Source organism: Marmota monax, unplaced genomic scaffold (assembly GCF_021218885.2).
Source record: "Marmota monax isolate L192 unplaced genomic scaffold, Marmota_monax_Labrador192_F-V1.1 WCK01_AAM20220418_F8-fsc00226, whole genome shotgun sequence".
Taxonomy (NCBI): Eukaryota; Metazoa; Chordata; class Mammalia; order Rodentia; family Sciuridae; genus Marmota; species Marmota monax.
Window position 1 is genome coordinate 2,468,378 of NW_026693142.1, and position 19,294 is coordinate 2,487,671.

Sequence of the window (19,294 nt, forward strand, 5' to 3'; positions counted from 1 at the left end):
GCCAGGAGCTGGACTTTTCAGAACGCTGGTCACCTGCATGCTGTCACCATCTCTGTGGTAGCTGGGCTCCCTCACTTCCGGGTGCCCCAGGGGAGAAGGAGGAGGCTCGATGGCAGGTGTGGAGTTCTTGGAAGTGACTCACGCAGTCCTGGCCACAGAGGCAGGCTTAAGCGGGGAGCAGGCTCCACTTCTCAGTGCCGGCAAGGTGCTGGAAGCTGAGGGGCTGGACAGATCCTGGGGTCATGTTTAGGTGGCGATGATGAGTCTTCTACATGGCTACAAATCGTTCTTACTAGGGAAAAAGAAAAGCGCGGTGGTCCACAGGTGAGGTTACTGAGGTTGATTCGGCCCCTAAGGAAAGCGTGGCTGGGAGATGAGAGAACCAGTCAGAACCGAAGGAGATCACCTGGAGAAGGGTCAGGGCGGGACCCCTTCAGGACTGCTCTGTCACTTATTTTGACTATTCACAGGTTGTTCTTGGGGTTAAATGAGAAAATGTAAGTGGAAGTATTCTGTGAGCCCTGAAGTTCTCTACAAGTGTAAATGACTGTTCTCATTTGGGTCCTGAAATCAAAGCCAAGTTGGTAAAGAGATCATTTAAGTCCAGGTGGAAGCCTTACTGGTTCCCATCTGGGAATGCTGAGCAGAGCGGGTCTGGGCCACCTCTCCAGAGAAGGGAGTCAGGTGCATTCAGAGAAGAGAGTGTTTGATCTTTAAGTTGGGGAATGGGTGCGTGGGAACTTGATATTTTATCCTTTTAGTCATTTTGTGCGTCTGAAATATTTCATCACAGATTTTGAAAGATCAATCCCTTCCCTCACTTTCCGATGGGTTGGTACTGGCACTCGGCAGCAGGAACCCTGGTAGCATCCCTCATCATAAGCTGAGAAGTTTCTAGGGCATTTGCTCCATTAGGCAGGATTTAGCTTCACCCGTTAATCCGCCGTCCACACTGGGGGCCAGGCAGGGCAGGCAGGCCAGCGGAGGGAGTCTTTGCAGGAGAGCACCTCACCCTGCTGAGGTCCCGGACTCCCAGCTCAGCAGGGGTGCAGGGAGGGCGGGCAGGCCATGGCTCTCTGCAGAGGGTCTCCCAGCCTCCACCTCGCCTCCCACTTCTCAACCTCCTGGCACCCAGGTGATTCTGGAAACTGTGGGACAAGCTTCAGCCGAGGGGCCATGGCAGGACTACTGTGTGCAACTTGTAGACAAAGGCCCTCAATGTCCTTGTCCCCGACGAGGAGACCAAGAGAAGGAGCAGGCGGGAAGCAGCAGAGGCTTCACGATGTGCTGAGGGGAACCCCCAGGAGAGAGCAGCAGGCCCCGTCTAGAGGGGAGAGCCGCGTGTCTGGACCTTCTAAACGACTCCGGATTCCCACAGCTGATACTTGAGTCCCGACATTATGCCCAACACTACACTGGACTTTTTGATGAACTGTCTAAAACAGGTTTCACCGGCTCTGGGCTATGAATGAGGGACAGGTCTCAGGGGGCACCTTGTTCCCTTGCAGCTGGGGCCAGAGGTTTGACTCCAAGCCCCTGATGCTGTGTTAACTGTGTCTTTTATTTGCTGTGTCTGAGGCTCTGATAACTGGGCCGTGCTGATCCTGGAGGGCGTCTCTCCCAGGCTGGCTAGTTCCTACCAGTGAACACTGGCCACCCAGCCTCGTTACTCCAGGGCAGGGAGGCCACTAGGGCAGCCCCAAGACTGGGCAATGCAGGTCTGTTCACCCTGCTTGCCCCTTCCTTCCCAGAAGCCTCAGTGAAGAAGCTTCTGGGCCCCCTCCCTCTGCCCGCAGACCACCTGGTGCTTTCTGCGTGCCCACCCTGCCCCAGAAGCCACGAGTCGCGAGCTCTTTCCAGTAGCAGCTGCAGCCTGCCCATTGGACTCACCACATCTGAGTCACAGAAACCTGTATGGAAAGAACCGCCAGGTCCGGCTCTCTCCATCCACACGTGTGCATCATGCCTGTTTCCACCCGCAAGGGCACGGGGGCCTCGACCGTGGACTTCAGTTAACAGCAGAGTGTCCACTCCTGCCATGGCCTGGTCACACACGAGCCCTTAGCAGGACCTCAGCCGGGCCTGAACTTCTGCAGCCTGTGGTTATATCAGGCTCACTGCCTCTGCCCTGGCTCTCAGATGAACTCCGTGTATGGAAGAGATTTACTACCCTAACTATTCTGTATCTCAATTTAATGAAATTGTTAAGGATGCTTTGATGGTCTTGCGCCAGTGTAATTTTAAATAAAACGTCCTCATTCTCTGGCAGCATCTGTGGCCCTGATGTCTAACTATCAGAAGGTACTTAAGTGGAGTGCTCCCTGCAATGCTGTCTTTACGACATCAGCGTGTTTTACAGCATTCCCCCCCCAAGAGTAAACAAGAAAAAGTTTTATGGGTGTCTTTGAGGCAAAGCCTCATCGAGGTGCTAGAAGTTAAACCCTGGCTGCATGTAGGTCGGGCAGCAATGTGTCTTGGGGAAATTCCAGACTTTGGAGACTGAATTTGAGTCCTGGCTCTTCTGCTACACAGCTGGGAAGCCCCTGGCCTTCTTCTGTCTCTGAGCCTCAGTCCCCGCATGGTAAGAGGTGGATGACCCTGTGTAGTTGCTGGGCTGCTGCAGGGGGAAGGGAGTCTGCACAGCAGGCTGTATGGCCCCGACAGGGCATGGGTGCCCCCCTCCCTGTGCACCAGCCCTCAAGCACTCTCAGGGGCTTTGAGCAGAGGTGTCCACGTATCTTTCCAAAACACAGCAGCCCTGAAGCCTGGTGCATGGGCCGAGCTTGACCATCCTGCGGCTCAGAACCGGCCAAGGCAGTGCGGAGCACCCCGGCTGCTTGGTACGGTTGCCAAACACACTCTTAATTGCCTAACCTTTTAAAATGATTAAAAGTGAGACGATGATGGGGCACAGAAACAGCATGGGTGCGCGTTAACAGCAGAGTGTCAGAACTTGGTCATTCCGTTGGCCCTCCCTTGGCAATGCTCCCTCTGAGTGCACACTCCCTGCCAGGGAGATGGCTACACCCACCAGCCTGTCCGGGGTCTGTACCCCAAACTGCAGACCTTCAGAGCATGTCTGGGCCAGGCCTACGCCCTCAGCAGGTGTGCAATTTAGTCTACTCTGTGGAGAAGTCGCTGAAGTCAGGTGACTTACACAAGGTCACGCAGTCAGGAGAGGCAGAGAGGGGCTGGGACCCAAGTCCCCTGCCTCTGAACAATGTTTTATTACCAGAAAACACCTCAAGCCTTATTTTCCTTTGAAAGTTGGACATTTGTAAATATTGCTTAATGTGCAATTGACAAAACAAATAAGGTTTTACTGAAGAATAACAAGGCCATCTCTACAACAAAATCGTGAAATCATGGCAGACAGGTCACTGTGTATCAGACATAACTCAGCATTTAGCCAAAACTCCATGGTCCTCATTCTCCTCACCTTTTTATTTTTTTGGCACCGGGAATTGAACCCAGGAGGATTTAACCACTGAGCCACATCTCCAGCTTTTAAAAATGATTTGTTTTGAAACAGGGTCTGGCTAAGTTCCTGAGGTTGGTCTTGAGCTTAGAGTCCTCTGCCTTGGCTTCCCGAGTCGCTGGGATTACAAGCATGCGCCACCACTCCCGAAGTCTCTCTCCTCTGACACCATTGAGTCCCTACAGAGGTTGCTGGTGGCTGAGTCCCTACAGAGGTTGTTGTGGCTGTCCCAATTCTCACTCATCTCAGGGTGTTTCTGGCTCCCTCCTGACTTCCAGGACCCACAGCTGCTGGGGGGGTGACGTTGTCCACACAGGTGTGAGTTTCCCAGATTTCTAGTTTCCTCCCACGGTGGGTATATGTCTCCCCCACGCCCAGTCTTGCCTTGTGACCCAGCATGGGGTCTGTCCTGGGGAATGTCCACGTGCACGTAAGAAGAAGGTGCCCTGCTGATGTTGGGTGCAGGTTCTGTCGGTGTTGGCCTCACACCTGTTGGCCTCCTGCCTCAGCCTCCTGAGTTGCTGAGATCACAGGTGTGCACCACCAACGCCCCACGTCTCTCCATTCTCCAAGTGGGCATTTATGTCTCCAACGACTGCTGCTGGACTGTCCATCGCTCTCCTTTTCTGTTTGCCTTTCACCTTCTAATTCTCTGGGGCTTTAATCTTGTTCATATGACCTCATTTTTTTGTGTGTGGGTTTTAACTTTCCCTGGTAATGGACGTAGATGCTATTCAAATTCAGAGCATCTTACTGTTGGCCTTTTACTAAAGAAACACCTTTTTCTAAAATAATTTTATTATCATTACAATTGTCATACACAAATTATACTAAACTAGGTCTGCATTTTAGGAAGTGACATCAGAGGGACTGTCCTGGGAAGGCCAGCCCCTTAGAGGATGTGTCTGTGACTGCCTGCTGCTCGGAGGCTCCTGTGCCCTCTGGCAACTCCATCCCCACTGTTGCAACGACAGTTTTCTGATTATTTCCTTATAGTTGTATTCAGTTATGTCTTTTTGGATCTTATCACTGAAGAATTGTAGTGTGATGGCTAATCTCATTGTGTCCCTTCTGACAAGCTCTAGTGGACATGGTAGCCAGACAGGACCTGGGATGGCCAAGGACTCCCTGCAGGGAGTGAGTTCACAGCCGTGGGTGCACATCATCCGTGGCCTTAACTTGGTGAATGTTCCCTGGGGACCCATTTCCAAACCCACACTGCTCACTAGTGGGTCCAGGATGGTGCCCAAAGGAGAAGCAGGTATGCAGTCTGTGGGTAGTAACCCTAACTGCCACAGGTGAAGCCTGCACACCCTCCAGCTCTGCCACGCCATTTATTGAGTGGGAACTGTATAATTTTTAAAAAACTGCAATGATCTATATTTAAAGGTGCATGAGCTGGCAGTTAGGCTGATGCATGTTTATCTCTTCACTTTTGTGGTGGCAACACTTATGACCCACTCAATCTGCAATTCTGAAAGAAACAACACGCTGTGTGAACAGGAGACGTCTTGCTGTGTGTCATGCGTGCATCACGGAAGCTCTGTTCCCAGGGACCAGCAGTGCTCCGTCCTGCCCTGTCCCCGCCCCGCCCCCGCCCCTGGGAACCCGTCCCCGCCCCTGGGAACCCGTCCTGTGCTGCTGTGAGCACAACAGCTCAGATTCATGCGCAGGTAAGACCCAGCGGCCTGTGCCTTCCTGGCACTCCACCAGCCGGGTGTCTTCCTGCTCCTCCAGTGCTGAGTGAAAGGACTCCCCCTTCCTGAGGCTGCCTGCATCCTCCTGTGCATGCACATGGCAGCTTCCTCTCCCGTCCACCTGCTGACAGACAGTTCCTTTCCATGTCGTGCCTGATGCTGCACAGAACACGGGAGGGCCGACACCTCTGAGGTGCTGATTGTTCCTTTGGGCATATGACCTGGGGTGGGTTGCTGGATCACATGGGAGCTGTTTTTGATTTTTTGAGGGGCCCTCATCTGTTTTCTCCAGTGGCAGTGCAAGGCCCCTTCCTCCACACCCCACCAGTGTTCGCCTCTTGTCCTTCTGATGACAGCCCTCCTTGCAGGTGTGAGGTCACCTCATGTGGCTTTGATTGCCTTTCCCTGTTGATCTGGGATGGTGAGCACCTTGCCACATGCTGGACAGGCCGTGCCACTTTAGAGGTCTCATCCTGCAGAAATAACTCACACCTACCTGCAAGAGTGTTCTTGCAGCAGAAATCATAACAGGAGAAAAGCCCCTTGATATACATGTCAAACAACAGGGGGATGTTGGGAGAAATCAAGGCACTAGCATGTATCACATGCTCTGATAGGGCTCTGAGCTGCCACTGACCAATGCAGCCCATTTCTCCTAAAAGAAAACTTATGGTTATACATTGGTACATAAGACGAAAGTGTTTGGGGAAAGGGAGGGAATGTGTTCTCATTTAAAAGTAGGAAACTCTAAGCAAAATAATAGCCCCATAAAGAATTCCACATCCAAATTAATGGTTTTTTGTTAAGCAAACCAGAGTTTGCTTAACCTCTGAGCCACATCTGCAGCCCTTTTTATTTTGAGACAGGGTCTCACTAAATTGCTTAGGGCCTTGCTAACTTGCTGAGGCTGGCTTTGAATTTGTGATCCTTCTGCCTCAGCCTTCTGAGTCACTGGGATTACTGGTGTGCATCACATGCCTGGCTTTAATTAAGGGTTTTGACAGGGAGATTATCCTAGATTGCCAGGTTGGCCCAGAGGGACAGGGTGCTACAGGAGGGAGGGAGGCGGCCAGGGCTGAGGAGACAGAGCTGTGGTGGGAGAGACAGTGAGCCACAGGTTGCGGGCCCTGTGGGAGCCGGAAACCACAGAGGACAGGCTCTCCCCTGCAGCCTCCTGAGGGAGGTGGCCCTGAGACACCCTGGCTTGAGCTCAGGGAGACTCCTGACCTCCAGACTGTGAGATAACAAAGGTGTGTTGTTCAAGCACACAAGGCCTGGTGAGTTGTCATAGCAGAGGACAGGTAGGTGACAGAGGTAGAGATAACAAGTGCCTGATAGAAACATCCATCATCTCAAGTAGGATAAGGAGGAGGCAAGGCAGACAGGACACATCACTCCTTGCTTATGTTGGTGTTTTTATAATTAACATTTATTACTCCCCTAAATAATAATCCCAGTTATTCTGGAGGCTCAGGCAGGAGGATTGTAGGTTCAAGACCAGCCTGGACCACCCAGTAAGACCCTGTCTCAAAATAAAAAGGGCTCGGAATGCAGCACAGTGACATAGTGCCCCTGGGTTCAGTACCACTACAGAAAAAAATAAAACATAAAACATGGCTGGCATGGTGGCACACACCTGTAATCCCAGCAGCTCCAGAGGCTGAGGCAGGAGGATGGTGCATTCAAAGCCAGCCTCAGCAACTTAGTGAGGCTTTAAGCAACCTAGTGAGACCCTGTCTCAAAATGAAAAATAAAAAGGTTGTGGCTGTGGCTAAGGGCCTGGGTCCAATCCCTGGTGTGTGTGTGTGTGTGTGTGTGTGTGTATAAATCAAAACATAAGTATATCCTTAAAATAAAAATATAACCAATTTTTACCAACAGTCTGAATGGCGGGAGAACTAAGGATGGAAGGGAATGGACAAGAGCCTCCTGGCACACGCAGCTCTTTCCTTTTCTCTCCTGCAATTTGGTGAAGAACATCTATAACAGTCTCTGGTTTTCAGAGAGGATCCTCAGATAAATCGGGAAGGTCTCACAAACTTCCATAGGCAATAGCTTAAAATACACTGCTCATTTTATATTAGATTCACTTGGAGCACAGCAAGAGAAGAAAGGAAGCAGAAATAAGAGGAGCAAACACTTCCCACTGGAGCGACAAGACGTGTAAGCATCGGGAAACCTGAGCTGCAAGAAGTATAGAAAGTGTGTGCGCACGCGCGTGCAATCTCCTCCATATATGCACAGGTAGATATATTTGAATTAGTTTTCCAGAGGATAGAACCAACAGCGCGGGCGCAAACGGTTCATCACCAGGAATCGGTTCGTGCCATTCTGGGGACTGTGAGGTCTCACTGCCTGCCATCTGCCATCAAGAGACCCAGCAGAACCAGAGTGAAGCCAGAGGCTGCTGTTGAAGCCCTGAAGTCTGGAACAAGAACCAGGAGCCCCAGTGTGCAAGGACAGGGTGTCCCAGCCGTGGAGCAGAGAGCTGCCTTCCCTGCATCTCTTTGGTTCAGGCCCACGATGGGTCAGATAGAACCACTCACATAGTGAGGGTGGGTCTTCTTCGTTCAGTCAGATTCAGTCTCTTCCAGAAGCACTGTCACAGACACACCCAGAATCATACTTTACCGGCCATCTGGTCATCCCACAGCCCCTCAAATTGACAAAGAGTTTAATATCCTGACACTCACACGTGCGCACACACATACATTTGCCGTTCATTTGACTTTTATTATTATTAGGTTGTATTTAAAATTTCTTAGTTTGAGATACAGATTCCCAGGAAGCCACAAAACACTACAGAGATGCCTTTTGTGCCATTCTTCCAGTTTCCTCCCATGGTATACCTCGAGTAAACAGAGCCCAACTCCAAACCAGGGCATTAACATTGGCATGGTGTGCACTTATAGTTCTGGGTCTTTTTTTGGTAGGGGCAGGTAACTGGGGATTGAACTCAGGGGCACTTGACCACTGAGCCACATCCCCAGGCCTATTTTGTATTTTACTTAGAGACAGGGTCTCACTCAATTGCTCAGCGCCTCACTTTTGCTGAGGCTGGCTTTGAACTTGTGACCCTCCTGTCTCAGCCTCCCTAGCTGCTGGGATTATCGGAGTGTGCCACTACTTCTGGCTTGGTCCTTTTTCAAAGCAGTTTTATTGAGGTATAATTGATATACAAGGAACTGTAAAGGTACACATCTAGTGGTCCCCCCCTCCCATCTGAGGGGGACATGTCCCAAGACACTCAAAGGACAACTGAGAGCTGTGGTAGAGCACCTGCCCAGCACGAGTGAGGCACCACATAAAAATAAATCAAGATACTGTGTCCATCTACAACTAAAAACAAATTAAAAAAAAAAGGGACACCGACACAGTGGGTAGTGCTGGCCCCACGTGCACAGCTTCCCGCTGAAGGGGCACCCCCCTCGCCCTGGCCCTCTGGGCCACCAGCGTCGCCGTCCTTCCGGGGCTACTGTGAGTAAGGCGAGGAGGACCTGAAGACAGCGTGAGAGGTGGCCCCGGGGGACACCGCGGGGGACACTGGACAGGGCAGGACTCCCGGCCCCGCACAGCACGGAGAGCTCCCGCCGGCTACTCGGACGGGGCAGGGTTTAATCATCGACTTCTGGAATTTTTCATTCGACATCTTTGGCTGTGGTCGCTAGGTTAACCGAAGTCACCGCCGCAGAAGGTGACTCTGGTGCTGGCTGCAACGGGCCGTCGGTGCTCGGCCGCCCACTCGCCCCCGCGTCTGCCCGCAGTGTGCCTGGCCACCACCCTCGGGGACCTGACGGCGGGGCGGCGGCTTTGGAACTGACCCACGCGTCAGCCTCGGTAGCACCCGCACGCCGCAGCACCGCCATGGCGGTGGCGCAACGCCGCTGGGCCCCAGGTTCTTCCGCCATCGCCGCTCCCCACCGTCCCGGGCCGCCCGCGCGCGCTCAGGACCGACGCGCCTCGCGGGGCCGCGCACGCAAGCGGGGGCCGCCGGGAGGAGCGCCGCGCCGTCGATGGCGGAGGCGCGCTCGCGGAGGCCGCCGGGAGGAGCGCCGCGCCGTCGATGGCGGGGCCGCGCGCGTTGGCGGGGCCGCGCACGGCAGCGCGGCGGCCGCCATCTTCCTTCCCGGCGGCAGCGGCGGTGCAGGCGCGGGATCAGCGGCGCGGCGGCGCCCCTCGCTCGGCCCGGCGGCGGGCGTGGACCAGGCAGGAGCCCGGGGGCCGCCCGCCCCTTCGCCGCCCGCGCGCCCGTCGGCTGGGTGCGGAGCGCAGACACCGCCCGGAGCGCCGGACCCGCCCGAGGCCGCCCGCGCCCCCCGGGCCGCGCAGATGGGATAGGCGGCGAAGATGTTCAGCTTCGAAGGGGACTTCAAAACGAGGCCCAAGGTGTCGCTCGGCGGCGCGAGCAGGAAGGTGAGGGCAGCGCCGGGCTGGGCCTGCCCGGGCGCGAGGGGGCGCCGCTGCGGTGCCCGTGTCCCCCGCCCCGCCGCATCTCCCTGAGCCCTCGTCGTCCACCCTGAGCCCCCATGGTCCACCCTGAGCCCCCATGGTCCACCCTGAGCCCCCGTGGTCCACCCTGAGCCCCCGTCGTCCCCCTGAGCCCCCATGGTCCACCCTGAGCCCCCGTCGTCCCCCTGAGCCCCCATGGTCCACCCTGAGCCCCCGTGGTCCACCCTGAGTCTCGGGGGTCCACCCTGAGACCCCGTGGTCCACCCTGAGACCCCGTGGTCCACCCTGAGCCCCCGTCGTTCACCTGAGCCCCCGTGGTCCACTCTGAGCCCCGGGGGTCCACCCTGAGCCCCTGTGGTCCCCCTGAGACCCCGTGGTCCACCCTGAGACCCCGTGGTCCCCTCTGACTCCACTGTTCCTCCGCACCGCCGCGTCTACCCTGAGCCCCCGTGGTCCACCCTGCCCCCCCCCCCCGTCGTCTCCCCGCACCGCCGCGTCCACCCTGAGTCCTGATGGTCCACCTGAGCCCCAGCGTCCACCCTGACTCCCTGTGGACCCTCTGTGTCCCGTCCCCCCCCCCCCCCCCCCCGCATTCACCCTGGCCCGCCTCCCAGCCCCCGGCACTCCCCACCACCCTGCGGCGCAGATGACCACTCTGACCCGCCGCGTCCTCCGGCCGGCGGTGTCCACCCAGCCCGTAATGTCCGCGTGCATGATGGCCAGCGAGTCCTGGGAGTCCCGAGCCGCTGGCGTCGGGTAGCCCAGCCCCGCTGCTCCGCCCCTGCGTCGGACCCAGTCGTGTGGGCCCTGTGCTTGCGGTGCTGGTAAAGTTGGCCAAGTTTAATGGGCCGCAGTGTACAGAGTGGTCTTTCCCCCCTCGGGGATAGCTTGTCTCCCTTCCAGCGGGGTTGGCTTTTAACCCCGGACCGGTTTTCAAGTCCTAGTAAGAACTGCCCCAAAAGTTGTAAGCCAGGGTGGTTTCTGAGGGCAGTGGAAGTGGACCTGGGCCCAGGTGGGCGAGAAGTGTGCTGGCACCTTTAACATTTGAGGTGTGTGGTGGTGATTGGTGGAAGTAGCTGTAGAGCTAGGTGCTGGAAATAGGTACTTCTCAGGCATAATTGAGTTGGAAGGGGCTTGTGAACTACTGACAGTTTCATACCAGAACAGGGTTCTACAGGCGGGGACTTGAGAGAACTCCAGGACAGAGTTGTCGGTGGAAAGATTGCATACTTGTTTTTGGAGCTAGTAGCACCTCCCATGTTGCCCCTGTATGCATGGACCTTGTGGCTTCTGTGGTCATGAGTGCCTGGCTTGTCCTGACACAGGCTTGGAGTTTTTTCACCAAGTAACACATCTTTACTTATCTGTTGATCAGAATCTCAAGGCAAGGTGAGATTTTGGTCCCCGCCCTCCTACCAGGAATTGAACTTGGGGGCACTGAGCCACATTCTCAGCCCTATTTTGTATTTTATTTAGAGACAGGGTCTCACTGAGTTGCTTAGCACCTCGCTTTTGCTGAGGCTGACTTTGAACTTGGTTGGGATCCTCCTGCCTCAGCCTCCGCAGTCAGGCATGCACCACCGCACCTGCACATTTTGCTTTTTAACTGTGCAAAACAGTTCCCTCCTTTTAAAAACTTGACCCTGTCAGATCCACATACCTTAATCATCTTACAGTGGTCCTCCTGCCTGTGAAATTGGAACAGGTGAGGGGCAGGTAGCAGAGTCTTCCTGGCCATGGGTCTAGCTTTGGCCCATTCCCACTGAGAGAGTCCCAGAGTTGTCCTCTCTTCAGGCATGGGTCCCCAAGGTCATTCTCCAGAGAGGGCAAATGGGGAGTGGGTGCCCTGGGCCAGTACAGGAATCTGGGTGGGAACTAGGGCTAAATTTAGCTTAAAAGTTTTTTACACCCATATGTAGATGGCTCAGTGCTCACATCAGATGAAGAACATTCTTAGGAGTCTCTTTCAGTGTTCTTCTTCCTGGGGTGACTCCTCCTCTGACCTTATTTTCCATAAATGAGCTTTCCTGTTGTTCCTAGGTAAGGTTGCATACATCCTGTCCTTTCTTTGTGCTTCTTTGACTCAGCGTCATCTCTGAGATACATCCCGATGTGCCACCCTGGTCCACTGTGTGATCATGCCACAGTCCATTCTGTTTTTCAAGGGCATTTGTTGTTGTGTGTCTTGGTGAACATCACTTATCTTGTAGGTCATGTGTCATCTGTGAGCCACCCTCAGCAGGGTGCCTGCCAGTGCTGCGGCCAGCAGCATCAGAGAGGGTCAGAGGCTCCATGTCTTTGGTTTTGTGAGTCCTTTTCATTTTGGCAAGTCTGGGAGGGCTGTGGATTCCTTGTGGCCTTACTTTTGTTCCCTGGTGGCCAGTGGATTGAGCACTGTAATGCCAGATTCGTGGGACCCCAATAGACCTCCAGGAGCCAAATCCAATGCAATCACACAAGAGTCTTTTTTTTTCCACACAAGAGTCTTTATTGCAAGCTCGAGCCTGACTCTCAACCATTTCCAAAGCAGCGGTCCCAGAGAGTGAGTCCCAACCCTTAGTTCAGTGAGGATTTATAGGTTTGGGGGGATGCTCTATGCGTCACAACATCACACAGCAATCATTTCACACTACGGGGAAAATCAAACAACTCTTAACATTGATTAGCACACTCACTGGCGGGAACAAGTCGGGTAAGGGTGATTGGTTAGTTCAAGTGGTGCATACATTTGAACTGATTGGTTTAGGCCACGAGGAGTTGCAAGAGTGTGTGAGGAGTTGCAAGAGTGTGTGCGCTAAACTGCTGGGAGGCCTAATCATGTTATCAGTTACCTAAACTACTTGGAGGGTCACCTGGCATTTCAGATATTTTCCCTCTCTCTCGCTGATTGGTGATTGCTAGGGGGTTGCTATGGGTCCTCACCTGGCCTGACTGAGTCAGGAACAGCTGACCAGCAGATCTCTCCTGTTAAACAACTCAGCAGGGTGGGTATGTGCCTGGGAGCGCTCTGTGGGTTTCTCCAAGGACAAGGGTCACACCCCCTCCCTCTGGACAGGCCTTGAGGTAGAAGCTGGTTTCTCAAAAATGGGAGTCACATCCGTTTCACAAAACCTATAAATCCTCACTGAACTAAGGGTTGGGACTCACTCCCTGGGACCTACATGTGCGTGTTCTTCACTCTCTTTGGGTCTACAAGAGTCCTTTCCCTTATTGAATAAACAAAAATCATAGTGAGCTTTTCTTCATGTCTTAAGTGATTATTTGGCGTCTTCCCTTTCTTCAGCTTAGTGGGAAACCAGATATCACCTTTTGAATAAATATATCTTCTAAATTAAATGAGTATTTGTAGTGTTTATTAATCTATAAAGGCTCTGTGGAGGAAGTCTTGACAAGCTTATAATCTTGCTGGGAAGGTAAAATTTAAAACTTGACAAGTGAGGCTGGGGTTGTGGCGCGTGTGAGGCCTTGGGTTCCGTCCTCAGCACCCCATAAAGACAAACAAATAAAATAAAGGCATGTGTCCATCTACAACTAAAAAATATTAAAAAAAAAAAAAAAAAACGTGACAAGTTAAATAGCAGTAGACTGGTTACTGAGCTGTGGATCTCCCGTGGGCTGACCCGGGAGTGCGAGCTGCTTGGCCTGGTCCTGCAGTGCAGAACAGGCCCTCGGAGCACTAGGTGTAGACGGCTTTTACTTCTTAATACTTCTGAAATCAGGTACATGTTGATGACATGACATATTTTAATTGGCACGTTTTTTTTCTTAGTACATAGAATACCATTTTGGGGTCATTTGATTTCAACTCCACTGAACCCACTTAGTAAATCAAAATTTAAGGGAAAAAAGTCAATAAGGGGGATGATGGTAGCTCACAGAAAGTAAAGGTGAGAAACTGAACCAGAATCTGGGTTGTCAGTACCATGGTAGTTAGCATCCTTCTTGAGCTTATTCTTGCCTCTGCAGGCAGCGCTGTTCCTCCCTCACGTGATCTTGGCTGTGTGGTTACCTGATCACACGCATTGATCTCAGTTCCAGAGTCTGGAGAGGAAGCTTGCTCGGCTTGGGTTTGGTTCCATTTGGGAGCTGAGTCGGAGCAGGGCTGGAGTCTCCTGGCACAGAGCGCCTAGGTGTGTGTCAGGGCTAGGAGGGGACGCCCGAGGAGTGGTGCGTTCTTGTGGGGTGCAGCAGTGCATTGTACATGGGGGAGGGAGGCCCTTGGGCAGAAATCTGGGTGGCTGTCAGCAGACCTTGGCTTAGAATGTGGAGTCCTAGGAGAACATGCATTTAGGACAGGAGGGAAGAGTGGCCAGCAGTGCTGACTGCTGCAGGGGTGGCTGAGGCATGTACTAAGCACCCCTGGGATTGGGAACTATGGAGACCTGGTTATGAGCAGCAGGAGCTAGAGGTCAGAGTGCAGGAAGGACCCTGCAGACCGTCTGGAAGTCAAGGGAGTAGACCTATTAGAAAGGGCCCAGAAGATGGAAGCCAGGGAGAGGGGGTTCAGGGTCTAAGGAGCATTTTGGGGAATGAAGAAGGATTACTCAAATAGAGAGGAGAAAGGAAGGAAAGGGGTTGTGGCTTTCAGAGACCTGGAGGAGGCAAGAGCCCCGGCAGAGTCAGGTGTAAGCAGAAGGAAAGAAGTCAGTGGGTGGGTGTGGTCAAAAAGGGTTCAGTTTTGTTGAGTTGCCGCAGGCAGCTGGTTAATAGAGGCAGGAGACTGAGGTCACTTCAGTGTTGAGGCCCATGGCGTGCTCTCTTTGTTCCTTGTTTTTCTTCTTTTGTCTTTTTTGGTTTGTTTGTTCTGAGAATTGAACCCAGGGGCATTTTACCACTGAGCTATATCCCCAGCCTTTTTTAATTTTTTGTTATTAAATGGAGTCACACTAAGTTGCTGAGATTGGCCTTGAACTTGCTACCCTCTTGCCTCATCCTCCCACGTCCTGGGATTATAGGTATGGCCACCCTGTCCAACTGTCCACGGCTTCAAAACAAAACAAAACAACACCTAGTAGATTGTTTTCCAGAGCAGTTTAGGTTTGCAGACAGCGGAGCAGATGGCAGACTTCCCATGTGCCCCTTGTCTTGCGCCTTACCCTTCCTCAGTTATTATGTTGCCTTAGTGTGGATCTTATGACAGCTGATTAACCTATGGCAGTGCATTATTGTTAACTGAAGTCCATAGTATAAATAAGATTCACTGCATGTGTTGGGCGTTCTTTGGGACTGACAGATGTGCAGTAACATCTGTCAATCCTTATAGCACACACAGAATAAAGTCCTCGCCCTCAAGATCTTCTTTCTCTGTTCTGCCTGTTTATCCTTCTCTCCCCTCAACCTCTGGCAACCACAGATTTTTTTTTTTCCTTGTCTCTGTGGCTTTGTACGCAGAGTTTGTGCATGCTAGGCAATTTCTCTACCAGCCCCTGCCCTTTTTTTAATTCATTTCAAGATAGGGCCTTGCTAAGTTGCCCAGGCTGACCTTGAACTTGCAACCTCCTGCCTCAGCCTCCTGAATAGCTAAGGTCGTAGGCTGCATGGCCAGGCAGGCTTGACAGTCTTTACTTTGTTATTGGTGTTGTGCATTCGGTGGGTTTGGCCTTTGCAGTTCAAATTCTCTCACTTTGCGGTATGCTTATCTGCTTGTGTCTTTTTGAATCCCCAACCCCAAATGGTATTTCATTGTGTGGATGCATTACAGTTTATTCACTCACCTGTGTAAGGGACATATTGTATTGAAGAACACCATGATTGCTTCCAAGTATTGGCAGTTACGAATAAAACCTCAGTAAACATTTGTGTGTAGATCTTTGTATGGACATCAGTTCCAAGTCATTTGGGTAAATACCAAGAAGTACCACTTTGGGATTCTGTGTTAAAACTAGATGTTTCACTTTGTGGAAAGCTATCAAACTGCCTTCAGCAGTGACTACAGCCTTTTGCACACCCACCAGCAGTGGCTGCGCATTCCTGTTGCTCCACGTCCTTGTCAGCCTGTGGTGTTGTCAGTATTCTGGTTTTAGCCATTGGTATTGAGGGTCTTTTCATATGCCCACTTGCCAATCTATGTATCTTTTTTGATGAGGTATCTGTAGATCTTTTGCCAAGTTTAAGTTGGGTTGTTTGCTTTTTTTATTGTCGTGGTTTTCATTTTTGGGTTTGTTTGTTGTTGTTTGTATGTGGGATTGAACCTGGGCACCTAACCAGGTTAACTGAACTATACCCCAGTCCTTTTTATTTTGAGAACAGGGTCTTGCTGAGTTGCTGAGGCTGGCCTCTGACTTGCTTGACCTCCCAAGTTGATGTGATTACAGGTGTGCACCACTGCACCCATCTCTTATTACTGTGTTTTGAAATTTTCATATACATTTTGTATGTATTTTATATACAAGTCCTTTTTCAGCTCTGTCCTTTGCAGATATTCTTTCCCAGCCTGTGGCTTGTTTGTTCATTCTCTTAAGAGGGTCTTTCACAGAAGGTTTTTGTTGTTGTTGTCTGTTTTTTACTTTTATTTATTTAGTACTGGAGATTGAACCCAGGAGCATTCTACCTCTGAGCTACACATCTCCAGCCTTTTTCTTTTTTATTTTTGAGACTTGGTCTTGCTAAGTGGCCCAGTCTGGCCTTGAACCTGAGATCCTCTAGCTTCAGTCTCCAGAGTAGTTGGGATTACAGATGTGAGCTACTGCTCCTGGCTAGAAGTTTTTAATTTTAATGAAATCTTTTTTTCATGGATCATGCTTCTAGTGTTGTTTAAAAAGTTTTTGCCAAACCCAACATCACTTAGATTTTTCTCCTGTTATTTTCAAGTAGTTTTATATTTTACAATCATTTTTTAAATTAGATTTTTTATTGGCATGTGTGTATTGAAAAGGGTGCTCCTTTTCAACACGGGGCTCCAGCGTGGACTGGTCACATCAGGGCCATGAGCCTTTCTGTCCCCGGTCCCCGTCACCTCTTGCTGCGGAGCCTTCAGGCTCCTCTCCTCTCTTCCTCATGAAGTGCACAGTAGGTTCTGGTGAACTGAAGTCACCCCTCCTGTGCTGGGAGCCCCAGAACTCACTCCTGGTACCTGTGACCTGCCGCCCTGCGTTCCCTCTCCTCCCTTCCCAGCCTCTCGTCCTCACTGCTGGACACCCAGGCTGGCTTCTTCCAGCATCCACCTGGGAGAGGACAGGCTCCCACACCTGTCTGTCTGGCTTACTTCCCTCGACTCGCTGACCTCCAGCCCTACTTAGAGCTGAATGATCCGCCCAAGTGTACCTGTGCTCCATTTCCTTTGTCCCTCCTCTGCCGGTGGGCACCCAGGTCCAGTCTAGCCCTTGGCTGCAGTGGAGGGTGCTGCATTAAGTGTGAGCATGCAGGCGTCTCTTAGATATGCTGATTTCATTTTTTTTTAATATTTATTTTTCAGTTTTCGGTGGACACAACATCTTTATTTTATTTTTTTATGTGGTGCTGAGGATCGAACCCAGCGCGTTACCGCTTGAGCCACATCCCCAGTCCCTGCTGATTTCATTTCTTTGGGATATACACTCAGGGGAGTACCTGGTAGCTGGATCAGAAGATGAATCTGTTTTTAATTTTTTGAGGACCATCTGTACTGTTCTCCATAATGCCTGTAACTGATTTACAATCTCACCAATATTTGTTGTTTTTTTCTCTTTCATAATAACTAATCTGACTGGGGTGAAATCATATTTCTTTGTGGGTTTGATTTGCATTTCCCTGATGGCTAATGATATTGAGCATTTTTTTAAAAAATATTTATTTTTAAGTTTTTTTAGGTAGACACAATATCTTTATTTTACATTTATGTGGTGCTGAGGATGGAACCCAGTGCCTTGTGCATACTAGGTGAGCGCTCTACCACTGAGCCACCACCCCAGCCCTTGAGCATTTTTTTTCATGTATTTGTTGGCTTTTTGTATCTGTTTTCTTGAGAAGGGTCTATTCAGATTATTGCCTATTTTATTTTGTTTTTTTTCCTGAGAGGCTTACGTGTTCTGGATACTAACCCATCAGGTGAATAGCCGGCAGGTGATTTTCCCATTCAGTGGTTGTCTCTTCACTCTGTGGATTGTCTCCTTTGCTGTGCACAAGTTTTTTTATTGAACAGAATCCTATTTATGTATTTTTACTGTGTTACCTGAGCTTTGGGGATTCTATAAAAATATCACTGCCTATGCCAATATCCTGAAGTGTTCTCTCTCATTTCCTTCTGAAAATTTTATAGCTTCAGGTCTTAAATTTGGGTCATTGATCCACTTTTTTTGAGGGGGCATGGGGTACCAGGGATTGAACCCAAGGGTGCTTAATCACTGAGCTACATCCCCACCAGCCCTTTTTATTTTTTTATTTTGAGTCGACATCTTGCTAAGTAGCTGAGACGGGCCTTGAACTCGAGATGCCTCAGCCTCTTCTCTAGGATCACAGGCGTGCACCACCACCTGCAGCCCCTGATCCACTCTGCGCTGATTTTCATACAGGGTGAGAGAGCGTGGACAAGGTCGTTCTTCGGCATGTGGGTGTCGCCTTTTCCCAGCACATCTGTTGAAGACGCTGTCCTTCCTCCAGTGTTTCTGACATCTGTGTTGGGAATCACTTGGCTGTAGATGGCGGGTTATTCTGGGGTCCCCAGTCTGTCCCACTGTGCCGTGTGCCTGCTTTTCTGCCAGTGCCATGCTGTTTTGGTCAGTGTGGCACTCGACCACGTCTTGAAATCAGGTCTTGTGGAGCCTCAGCTTTGTTCTTTTTGTTCAAGATAGCTTTGGCGATTGGGTCTTCTGTGCATCCACGTGAGTCTTAGGATTGTTTTTCTCCATCTGTGAGGGGTGTCCTTGGTGTTGATGGGGATTTCTGTAAATTGCTTTGGGGTCCTAAGGACAGGCCAACAGTAGTTCTTCAGTCCGTGAACCTGAGAGGTCTTCCTCTTCTGTGTGTGTCTGCAGTTCTTTGTGTCAGTGTTTTGTGATTTTCACTGTAGAGGCTTGTACCAGCTTGGTGTGTTCTGTGAGTGTGTTTGTTTCTAGTCTGTTTCTGGCTTTTCTGTTCTATTGACCTGTCTCCTCTTCATCGAGACCCCACCATCTTGATCACTGTAGTTTTACAGTGTCAGTCCCTTTGCTGTCTTTAGTCTTTGTCCCTCCACACACCACTTTGTCAGTATTCACAGAATTGCTTTGTGATTCTGACTTGGATAATTTTGAATCTATAGATCAAATTGAGAAGAATTGATATCTTGACAATATTGAGTCTGGGAACATGAGGGGCTCTCCATTTGTTCAAGTCTTCCTTTTTTTCCTTTTCTTTCCTTTTTTACTTTTAGTGGCACTGGGGATTGAACCCAGGGGTAATCTAGAGTCACATTCCAATTCATTTTATTGTATTTTGATATGGTCTCAGAATTTCCAAGGCTGGCCTGAAACTTTCGATCCTTCTGCCTCAGCCTCTTAAGTCACTGGGATTTACAGATGTGCACCATCGCACCCAACTTGTTCATTTCTTCTTTTATTTCTTTCAAAAAGGTTTTGTGTTTTGCCTTGTGCCTTGTACATATTTTGTTAGATTTAATCATGCCTAAGCATTATTTTGGTGCCAGTGTAAATGGTTTTGTTTTTTTAATTTCAAATTCCCGTTGCTGTTTCTGAAGGTGGCTCAGGACCCCCAG